Source organism: Triturus cristatus, chromosome 10 (assembly GCF_964204655.1).
Source record: "Triturus cristatus chromosome 10, aTriCri1.1, whole genome shotgun sequence".
NCBI classification, from domain to species: Eukaryota; Metazoa; Chordata; class Amphibia; order Caudata; family Salamandridae; genus Triturus; species Triturus cristatus.
In genome coordinates, this window is record NC_140593.1 from 597,100,330 (window position 1) to 597,112,509 (window position 12,180).

Sequence of the window (12,180 nt, forward strand, 5' to 3'; positions counted from 1 at the left end):
GTAATACTGAGTAGACCTCACAGTTTGCTGATCAAAGTAGTTCGTGGAATTGGGAGAAGGAAGGGCACGCTGTTCTTGAGTCAACATACCCCGACCTCTACCTCTGTTTGCTGACTGGAGGCCAGCACGACCTCGTGGAGCAGGTAACGCTCCATTTCGTTGCAATAAAACCGGATAACTATTCTTAAAATGACCTTCCTCTCTACAATAGGCACATTTATTAGGACCTAACAAAGGTCGCAGATTGTATAGCTCAGGGTTTTGATACAACCTCTGAAACTGCGGGGGCTGCTGAATTTGAGGCTGAGCATAACGTGGCGGATAGGCTTGTTGCAAGAGAACCTTCGTCTTTAAATCTTTCGTCTTTTTCTCTTGCTTTTCTATTTCTTCCTTATCTCTATTCTCATAATATTGCGCAGTAGCCAATATATGAGCAGAAGAAGAAACAGCCCATGAACTTTCTGAATCTTTTAATTTGTGTGACAGCTCGGGCAGCAAATTGAATAAAAATGTGTCCACGAATAATCGCTGTCCACCCTCTGTAGCCATATCTTGACCACTATGGTCGATAAATGTCTCCTCGAAACGAGTAAAGAAGTCAGAGACACTTTCATCTTTCATTTGTTTGCATGCTGCTAGTTTATCCCAGTTAACTCTCAGTGCAGGCATCATAGTTTTCATTAACGTAATGATTCTACCAGGGAGTTCCGAGATCAACGCGTCAGGTTTTGCGCCACCCACTTGGTCTCTATCTGTATCAGTTATAACATCCCAAGTAGCACCTAGTTCCTGCGCGTGATCCTCTCTACGAATTTTAGCCCATATTGTCTGTGGGACTACATTTCGCATTAACATGTCAATATCTGCTAGGTTCATAATGCAGGCGTCAACTGTCTGCGATAGTTCTTTATAATAACCTGCAGGGTTCTTACGAGGATCTGGTAAAGTCTGCTTAAGGACCAAAACTTCGGACCTCTTCCAGGGGACATGTACCCATATACGTTGGAAATGAGCAGGAATAAGAGGATTAGCACCTACTGCTGGAACCTCTTCCTTCCATACTGGAGGAACCTCTCTCATAGGATAATTTTTCGATGTCAGTCTAACCGACGGATCGGAATCAAGGAAAATCTGAGAAAACAATAAGGATCTATAAGAGATAAGCGTCATTACAGCTTCCTCAACCTTAGAACCCACAATAAGTCCTTTTTCAAAATCAGTCTGAACATTTAACAGATCTTGTGAGATCGGACTCGAACTCACATCTTCCCATTCTTTAATGAGAATGTCGCACATTACATTGAAAACGTATCTTTGCATAGGAGCATTCCATTGCAAAAAGGTACGCATAATATCAAGCACACTGTATTGTGGACCCTTCTTGATCCATTTTCGTGCCAGAGAGTCTAACTTCTCTCGTTACTCAAAATCTGGGAACTGACTACGAGATTGTCTTCGAACAAAAGCCGGAGACACATTTAAAGCTTCAAAGAAAGGAGATAGAATACTAGTGACAGAGTCTGTGAGACGCTTACGTACAGACGGAGAATTAGACATAAGAATTGGAGACAGAGTATTAGGAGAACTGACAGGAGAAGAATGAATAACTGCAGGAGGAGCAGAAGGCAAAGGAGAGCTAAGACCAGGAGATGAAGGCAAAGAAGTTAAGACTAACGGTAAAACCGGCAAGGGCGGTGATACTGGAGGTGGCAAATGCAGAAGAGCCGGAACAGGCGGAAGTACCACTGGTGGCTGAACAGGCTGTAACGGCTGAGGTACATTGGCACTTTGCACATAAGGCGGAGGCAACCTTAATAAATGGGACATTAGGGGATCTTCTTCTATATCTTTCTTATTATCAGAAGGAGAAACAGGCAACACCGGATAGCATTTATCTATCGCCATACGATGTTGTCTTTCTGAAATTTCAATCGCATTATCAATTTCGTCGTCTTTGAACTGATGGGCAGCCTGTATAATTGTCATACCCTGTGCTTGCCTATCTCGTTTTGCTTGTTTAATTTCTTTCTGTTTGGCTTCCTTACGCCAAAGGCGGAAAGAGTCAAACATTGCCGGCCGGGCTTTTCTTTTAAATAAAACTGCTTCCAAATTATCTAGCACATCAGCATCAAAACTACCATTTTCTGGCTATTTGAGAACACCATCTTTCTTTGTGTATCGGGTCCATGTCTCCTTAAAGGCAATGGGGCCGATACCATGTTTCGAATAGAGCTCATATGTGGGAGTTCCAACGAAGGAATCGGACAAGAGTCCTCAAGTCGGGAATCCCTATTACAACCAAGACAACAAATTCTTCCAAACTTAGTCAGACCAGGCTTCTCGAGATGTCTCCGGACTGTTCACAAACTTCAAGGGAGTAAAACTCAGTTTACACAGCACAAATGCACTTACCCTCGGCTTTACCTTTTGCAAAGGATAAATCTAAGAAACCAAAGAAATTAATCAAAGAACAAACTTGTGGGCGTGACCCATGAAGATACTTAACTAAGGACATCTTCTTCCACCAACAGAGGCCCATCTATCGTCTCGCCTTACCATACATCATAAAAGGAAGGGCCAAAGCAGGGCGGCAGTCAGGGCAGCGGTCGTCAGTAGCCGTCAGGAAGGAGTAACCGTGCTACAAAAGACCTTCGGACCACTTTCGACATACAGGGGTCGCTTAGTGTGGCTTGCGAACCCTCCGGAATTTTCTTGCGGGGTTCCTCACGACCTTCGAGCAGAACTGGTACCACTGAAGCCGCCCCACGTTGGGCGCCAGTTGAAGAACCAGAACCTTTTGGGCCTGGCGGCGCAGGGTACGCCCAAAGTCTCCGGAGTTCACCTGCTTCGCTACACAGAGACACGGGACACTCTGTCGGCATTAGAAGATCAGATTTATTTCGCTGCAGCTAGTACAGTTATCCTAGAAGTACACAAAGTAAGTTCTCAGGAGACTGCCACTTCACTCTGTGGCGCAACAAGTTAAATACCATACAATGATACAATTATTAATAAAATGCCCTCCCAGAGCATACAAGAAAGAGCCAATAAGGAAAGTTGGAAAACAAGGTGGAACCAATAAGAAAGGTTTGAAAACAGAAGTGTCAGATAACTCGAAGAGACCTCTCCTCCAACTATGTTTGTCACTCCACCCTCAAACTAATTTATTAACAGATTCATAACTAACTTGCAGGTGGCAAGATACGTTTGTGTGTGTTGGAGGACAGTCGTGAAACGAGAGAATGCTAGCAGGAGACAGTGAAGGCCAGTCGATAAGATAAAGTCAGGAAAGAATAGTGTGAGCCAACAGATAGTTGAGACGGGGATTAGAAAAGCCAGACAGGGATTAGTGTACTCGGCTAGTTCTAACACCAGCTTTGCAAATAGAGGCCGAGGGCGTATTTCGACACCAGGCTACAGAAAAAGCATAATAGACGTTGTTCTCCGTGCTGCCTGAGTGATGGCAACACAAAATGGCGGCGGGCCACAAAATGGCGGGTCGATTTGATCTTGATCGAATATCGAAGTTCCTCAGCATCAATCACTGTGTGTCTACTGCTGTCAGAGGTCTGGGAAAGGAAACTACAAATATCTCAAATAGATAATAGTACATCTGACAGGGTTGTCTGACTCATAACACTCTAATCTAGATCAGCTTAATTATTTAGAGAGTAGTCAAAGACACTAGAATGTTTTGCCTTTTTTCTGAAAGGAGGCAATAAGCAAACACCCCTTGTGGCTATGGAAATTTATCCAGGTGTACTTCACATTTAGTCGGATTCATGACAGCGGTACATGAGGGGTCTTGGATGTGATGGGACCTGAGAGTGGGTTGGGTGTGGCAGGCAAGTTTATTTTTGTGTTAGTTGACTATCACATTAAGTGGTTAGTGAAAGATTAACATCAGAAATTACAGAAGCATTAATATGTTTTTAGAGAGATGTTTTTTATGGATGAGGAAATTACTGAAGAACGTATTTTGGAAAGTGGGGGGCAATTGATCATGGAAGAAATTAAAAGGTTTTTGCAAGCACTTTCAGTAAAACATAGCAGAACTGCTTTACAGTTTTTGAGGATGAATAGACTAGTGGGATGTATCAACGAGATGATTACAGAATCTTTGTAACTAGCTTGAATCAAAGGGTTAGAAGGATTTTCCATAAATGCTTTTGGCCTATCAAACTACACCTAACTCAGTCACAGAAGTTTCACCCTTCCATTCCCTAAACGATAGCGAAGCTAGCACCAATTCTTACTTGGTTGGTCAGCAAAGTGAAGAAAGTTGTAATTAGGAATCAAGTAATGGAAATAATTAAAAAGAGCCAGAACAAATGTGTAGCACAATATAACTGAGTGAAGTGTGTGAAAGATCAGTTTTGACAAGTTGGTGGTATTGTGTCTGTAAGATTTCGGTAAGTGCCCCTGGAAAAAGTTCCCAAATGTCCTGACAAATTTGAAATGATCAAAGTGTTGAAGAATTTGTGATACTGAAAAATGTGCAGGTTTGATGAATGGACAACATTTGTAAAATAAATTAGTCTGTAAATAGTATTTTTGAAGTATGCAGCAATAGAGTACTTGTGTCTGAATGAATGGGATTTCAATGCTCCCATCCCCCCATTTTGTCGTCAAGATTTAATTTAATCACTACATTTAAACGAATGTTGATTTGCTCATATATGTTCTAATTTTCTCCTTATATCTTCGAAATATGACTTTCATATCACACTTCACCACAGACTGTATCCAGACCGACCTACTTACATGCTCTTCCGACATTGAATGAATTTATTTTTTCTCATGTTTACTCACAGCTTCTTCTGACCAAGGATACTGATGCTCTGTCAGCGCCACAGACCCCCAAGCTGCATTTTAAGCTCCTTTGTCTATGGCTCCTCTCAACCATAAATGCTGCTTTCTAGCCAACCTCATTGTGGATCCTCCTTAACCAAGACTTTGCACCTTTGATTCTGCAACTACTTTGTGATAACCCTCAGTGACCTGAGCACTGTTTCTAACGCAGGCCCTTTCAGTACCTTTTAGATAGGGTGACCAGAATTTTAAAGCCAAAAAGCTGAATATTTTCCAAAAATAGAAGAAGGATTACAATGACAGCCGTCCTCGGCAGAGAATTACAGAACAGGCAGTTAGAACATACGTCAAATGCAATTTCTTAAACCCAGTAGCTTGCCTGTTAATTAAATTGTTTTCTTGAAAGAACTGATAACTATCCCTGTTTTGAAAAAACATTAAAAAAACTCCTCCTGCCGTCTTCAGTCAACCCTCTCTAAAAATCGGGACATGAGCTACATTTCCTGAAATCTGCCAGGACAGCTGGTGAAAAACCGGGATCGTCCGGGCAAATCCAGGACGCCTGGTCACCCTACTTTTAGACTGACAAGTTAAATCTCTCATGTCACACAGACCTCACCTTTGTTGGTTCGTCTGCATTACAAGATGACTTTACTCATTCTAGCCTTGAAAACACTGCAGGCCTGCAAGTCACGAAAGGGGCAAAACATCTAGAGGCTGTCATAATACTAAAATTATTCAGAAATTCAACATGAAAAATTTCCAGGAGCATTATGAAAAACAAATTAAGTGAAGAAAAACATCACAGTCTACTGAATAGGACATCAATGCCCTGGGACGCCTATCTCCAATCTCTTGATTACTATTTCTTGTCTGATTTCTGAAAGAAAGCGATATGTTGTAATGTATTTTATCTGTTCCTGGCTCTATTTCCTTAAATTCCCTGTGGCTGTACTGTCGCAAACCATAGATTATGCGCTGCCTCTTCAAAGGAGCGGTATTGCATTTTCAAAGTGGAGTCTGCCTGTAAGTCTCAGTTTCACTTTGTTAATGTTGGTTCAGAGATTGGGTGGAGCATACTAAGGGCCATGCAATTGCCACATCAATCCGCCTTTCCTGGTTCTGCAGATGCGCAGGGTCTCTGCTAGTGCGAAGTCGGTGGAACGGAGGTTTCTTTTTGGGTACGTGGAATGAGATTCTTTCATTGAGGTATTTGGGTCCGATGTAGTGGAGTAGCTTTAAAGTCACTCTCTTCTCGACGGGGAGCCAGTGGAGGTCTTGCAGGTGCTGGGTCATGTGCTCATGTCAAGGGATTCCAAGGACGAGTCTGTATGCAGTGTTCTGGATGGTCTGGAATTTGTGTACCAGGGATTTCTTGATTCCGGCGTTGATTCCTGTAGTCCAGTCTGTTGGTTATGAGTGCGTGGGATACGGTCTTTCTGACTTCAGAAGGGATCCACATGCTGCTTCTTATGGCATTCACGACCCCTTCTCCTTTAAAGAACAGTTGTTGCAATAGAAACATGTCACTTTGAAAATGTTAGTGCTATGATTGAGGTCTGCTGGGCCATGCAGGCCTCCGTCCTATCTTTTGCAACAAATCATATGGTGTCTCAACCTTTTTCCTGCCCCATATTAGCAAAGCAGGAGGTTTAAACAATGGTAACATTATTACCTTGTGCTATGGGGGTTTTGATTATTAAGGGAAAGACAGGACACAGTGCAATGCATATACTGAGATTCAAACGGCCTCTTTTGTGTCTAAAGTAAAGCATGTATAGCATGTATATTAGGGGAAGAGAAAAACCAACATATAAAAGCATATTTTCGGAAATTCTGAAGATCTGTCAACACACTGAAATTAATTTTCTTTGGTTCGCAATAAAATTATATAGAGCCAATGTTCGCTGAAAATGAATCTTTGACTCCATTCCATAATTTCTTTTATTCCACTATTTTTGTGTTTTAATTGGGGCTGTTACCAAGGTTTTATCCTAATTGTCATGCTGATATGATTAAGGTATATGAATTAAATGATGGAGTTTCTCACAAATCCATGGAGTTCACCTCAGGGCTGGAGGTGAACTCTATCTTTGGTGGGTGGAGTAAAGGCAGGGTGATCAAAATAAAAATCTCCGCCACCCTGAGTGCTGTTATTCCATCCATCAATTTCTAAATGAAACCCTGACTCAGAACCCTGCTATAATTTTCAATTTCTAACAAAAAGGTGGTGCCTTTGGGGGAAGTGTAGCCCTTGACTTCCATGGCAAAGTGTCAAGAAGGGGATACAAACACCTCTAACACAAATAACTTTGCATTACATATTTAACTTTTTATTTTATTTTAGCAACTTTTTCTTTGATTGTTGACACTGTAATTTTCGGCTGTCCAACACACCACTTAATACATAGAGCACTTTGCTAGGTGGATCAGGGTAGAGCCTGACTGGCAGCAAAATGTAGTTCAAAATTCAACAGGAATTTGCATCAAGCGTCTCACAATCTTGAGGGTCTAACATCAGCCCGGGTACAACCTTGGGCACTATTTTGTGAGGTTAATATGTAATCTTGCACTCTCATATTGTCCAGACACCCTTGTAAACATGTTCTTGCTGCTAAAAATAAAATATATTTGGAACAGATTGTCACAGCAATTGATGTACAACTTTTAATATTGATGGTTCTCATAATTGATGTTTCATTGAGATTTTTTTAAGAAGTGTATTTTATGTGTGGAATCTTATCTAATGTTCTATTCTTCTAACAGATATTACTTTCCTTTTACAGCATCACAAAGCAAATACACAACTAAAAGATTTCATACGCATTCTATCAACACTGTAAAAAACCACAGCGGGCACCATTGTTAAATGTTATCGATGGGAATAAATGCACATTATTAACATTATCTTAAAATGCTCTTTGTTTACTTACAAATTGTTCTTAACAAAATATTTGCCAAATCTTAACAGTTGGTGTATTCCCGGTGATGCAATGGTGTTTTGTTTGTGGATGTAGTATTGTTTTATATTGATCCATTGCAGGGATTTGTGTAACTAAGTTGAATTGTAAGTCAGTGTTGAAGGGTAATGGAGCAGTGTGAAAAGGAGGTGATACATTGATGGGGATGGGGTTGAACTGTTGCTGCAATTATGGTTACCGCATGCATCATATCACCATTAACACCATGTTCGAACTTTGGCATTTCCCTTACAAACTATTGTTTTTTGGGACTGTTGGTCAAATTGATTCAACCTGTTAAAGAAAAGGGAACGAATGGGAAATGTCATCTCAGGTTATATGGAGTATTTTACAATGCTAGGTGCAACATCCATTGCCATGACAAAACAGCCAAAATGTAACAAACCAATTTAATCATCCCATGGTTCAATGAAAAATATAATCCTTCCACTTACATTTTAGATATATGAGCTCTAACAGAGCACTTAGGCCCTGCTGTGGTACGCTGCAGGGATTAGTATAATGGTGCTCTAGTTGGCAGAACAGTGCTTAGGCACTTGGCGTGACAGTGAGATGCTAGGTTGTGGTATTGCTGTGCCTAGGCCTGATGGAGCAAAGCTGGATTGTTGGTTCAGTGTTAGAATGGAGTGCAAAGCCAGGGAGACTGTTTTATGGAGTTATGCTACACTGCTAGACCTCAGCTCTGATGACCTGGATTAGAGAGGTTGTGAAATTTAATGATTTGTATCTTTGGATGTCTGTTTAACATATTTTTAGACTTGTCATTGAAGTAAAAAAGGGCTTTCAAATTAAAAATCAAAATTGAACATTTGTTCTGCTACACAGGGCCATAGGCCATCCCACCGTATCCCTTCCTTAGCTCATATCCTCGGCTGTGTGCATCTGCATTTCCACCCGTCAGAAGTCCCACATCACTGTAGCACTAAGACGCCCAAAGGGTAATTGTGCACTTTACAAATAAACGTTATGTTATGTTAAATTTGGGGCGCAAGTTCCCTTGAGCCTGCTGTCTCATCTTTCTCAGTCGGGACATCCAGGTCCAGAGAATACAGGCCTGATCCACAAACTGCACATTATAGAATGTTTTGTAGTACAGCAAAACGTACAGCAAAACATACTAGAAAACTTATGTTTTGCCCACACTTATATGTCCGGAGTTCTCTGCCCCGACTGCTTAGTCTCCGCACATGTAAGTATAAATTTTAGTGGTAAATATGGTAGGAAAAGAGGGGACTGGGTGGGAAAAGGAGCAGACCTAGTACTAACGGGGATTGTATAAGGGAAGATGTAAAAAGGGTGTAAAGAGGGTTTAGGAAGGGACATCACCAACTACACGAGAGTAAGCTGATTGCATTACTCTGGTAGAAAGGTGTGAAATTACACTTTTGTAGTAAGTTTATACTCAAAGTTAGTGAATACTGAAAGTTGTAAAGTTTGTACAAAGTGCAAATTTACTCAAAAGTGTAACTTACCTTAGTAAATCAGGCCCATTGTGTTGGAGAAATGACACTTCAACTCATCTAATTAGGCAAACACAGGAATCTGCGACCCCATTCATATGAGTTCGTGTGTCTGAATTTTGTCCGACTTCGCAAGGCAAGTTAAAACCTGCTGTTCAGTATAGAGATGCAATGCTATGGTGTGTTGATGCATTTCTGGAGGTCAGTGATATTGTGCTGGGTGATGCTCAAATGGTGCTGACCGTCTTTATGCTTTGACGCAGAAGTGGTTTTGTCGGGGTTTGGTGCGATGCTGTGTTCCTGGGTGAACATTTCACGGGATTACAGATATTCTACTGATGATAATGATATCATTCTTCATAATGAAATCATTCTTCCTCCGATGCTTGAGGTAATGAATGGAGCCTTGGAACAGGGCATTTTTCCATCACTTTGGAAGAGAGCCATCGTAAAGCCGCTTTTGAAAAAGACGACCTTGGACCCTGGAGTGCTGAAAAATTTTAGACCCATCTCTCTGCTGCCAGCCCCTGCTAAGATGTTGGAGACCCATTTGAACTTCCATCTTTCGAACTTCCTCGACGCCTCTGGCTTCTTGGATGGGTCCCAACACGGCTTTAGAAAGCTATATAGCACGGAGTCTGCATTGACAAAAGTCATGGATAACATCCGCAGAAAAGTAGATTTGGGTCTTACCTCCGTTCTGGTGCTGCTTGATCTTTCAGCAGCTTTCGACACCCTGTCTCCCCTGACTTTAACATCTAGGTTAAGGGAGGCAGGGGTAGTCGGATCAGCGCTCAGTCTCATTAGCTCCTTCTTACAACACCGAGAGCAACGTGTCATGCTAGGTGAATACCTCTCCCCTGTCAAGTCGTTGCAATGTGGGGTGCCACAGGGGTCGGCATTGAGTCCGACCCTGTTTAACATCTATGTGGCCCCCCTTGCAAGACTTGTAAGATCTCAGGGGATGGAGGTAGTGTCATATGCGGACGACACGCAGATTATGGTATCCCTGACCCACTCTGTCAGTAAAACTGCCTCTAACTTTAGGGCCTGCATGCAACTTGTTGCAGATTGGATGGTCTCCAACTCCCTAAAGTTGAATGGGGACAAGACAGAGGTCCTGGTCTTTGGCAAGGACCAGGACATATGGTCAGATGACTGGTGGCCCCCTTCTTTAGGCAGCTGCCCTATACCTACCAAATCTGCTAGAAACCTAGGTGTCATCTTTGACACCCAGCTCTCTATGGAGCTACAGGTGAATAGAACGGTGGCGACCTGTTGGGGTGTCATCAAGACCCTAAAAAGGATTGTGAATTATCTGTCCCCACAGGCGCGGAAACAGGTGGTGATTGCCCTTGTTGGCTCAAGGCTTGATTACTGTAACTCTGTGTACGCCGGGGCCAACAAGGGCTTGCTCCAGCGTCTACAGATCGTACAGAACGCTGCAGCGCGGTTTGCCCTCGCTTTGCCCTGGTTGTCATCAATGACCTTAGCGAGGAAGAACCTCCATTGGCTCCCCATTCCGTCAAGGATCACCTTTAAACTTCTTTGCCTTACATTTAAGGCTTTAACTGCAGGCTCGGCTGATGCTCTTGGTTCATTACTTACCAGATATGTTCCGAGTAGATATTTACGTTCCAGCGAGCAATACCAACTGGTAATCCCCAGAGCCAAGAAGGCTAGATGGGGGTCCAAAGCTTTTTCCATATTGGCACCTCTTATGTGGAATTCACTCCCCCTTGAAATCAAACGACTTCCTTCCCTTGACCTCTTTAGGAAGTCCTTGAAAACTTGGCTCTTTATTAAGGCATACCAGTAGGTTCTGTTTCTGTCTGCTATCAGCTATATATTTTGGTTTAGGCGCCTTGACGCCCACTGGGCATAGCTGCGCGTTATAAATAATATTTCATTCATTATTTCATTCATGTTGGTGGTTGGTGAGGTGTGGTGCAGTGGTAGGTATGTTGATGTGGTATTTTGAATGGTGATGCAGTTTTAGAAAGTCGTGGTACAGTGTTGGGAACAGTGATGTAGTGCTGATCGATGAAGGGCTGAGTGGTGGTGGATATTGATGGTGGATATTGATGAGTGCTTTTGCTTTATGTTGGTGGGTAACTGCATAGACAATGAGATCCTACTAGTGCAATGCTAGGTATGGTGATGATTGATGGTAGTTGGTACCGTTGGATAGTAGTGTGACCGTAAGTGCAACAGGAAAATAAGGCAGTTATAAGGCATGTTGGTGGGGGTCTGTGGGGTTCTGTGGCAGTGTGCAGGGGTTCAATACAGTGCTGGTGATACTCAAGGAGTGTGGGAAAGTGGTTTGGTGGTGAAGATGGTGATACTGTTCTGAGCAGGGGGTGGCATTTCTGAAGTGCTGATAAGTGTTGGTCCAGTGCTGTCAATTTGGTGCCTTTCTGTAACAGTTCTGATCGTTGCTGGGCACAATGCTGCTTTCCTTCTTTGGGGCGTGCTGTAATATGCCTAATATCACCATGTCATATGCAGAAATGTCTTGTGACATAACTATTGTATTCAAATATAATTCCCAAAAATTAATTCAATTTAGTACAGATTTACTATTATTAACTAATTAGAGGAGAAATTTATGAACAATATATAGAACGCAATACTTATTTCAGACAATATTCTGATGATTCTATTGAGATACCAAACTGATATTGTAGTCAGAGGTGATGGTACAGTATTAGAACTGTGGTTCACAGATGAGAATATTTGTGTCCTATTTGCATCTTGGTGCAGACTGCGGGGTTGATGGACAGTTGTGGAGGTGAGATTGAGCTTTGGTAAAGATGTTACCTACTTTGTCAATGGTGAGGTAGTGAACAATATGTTGGTACTTAGGTGGGCAGGATTGTGCTTTAGTCTACTGGTGTAGTGGTATGAGAAGGTTGGGGAGGTGGATT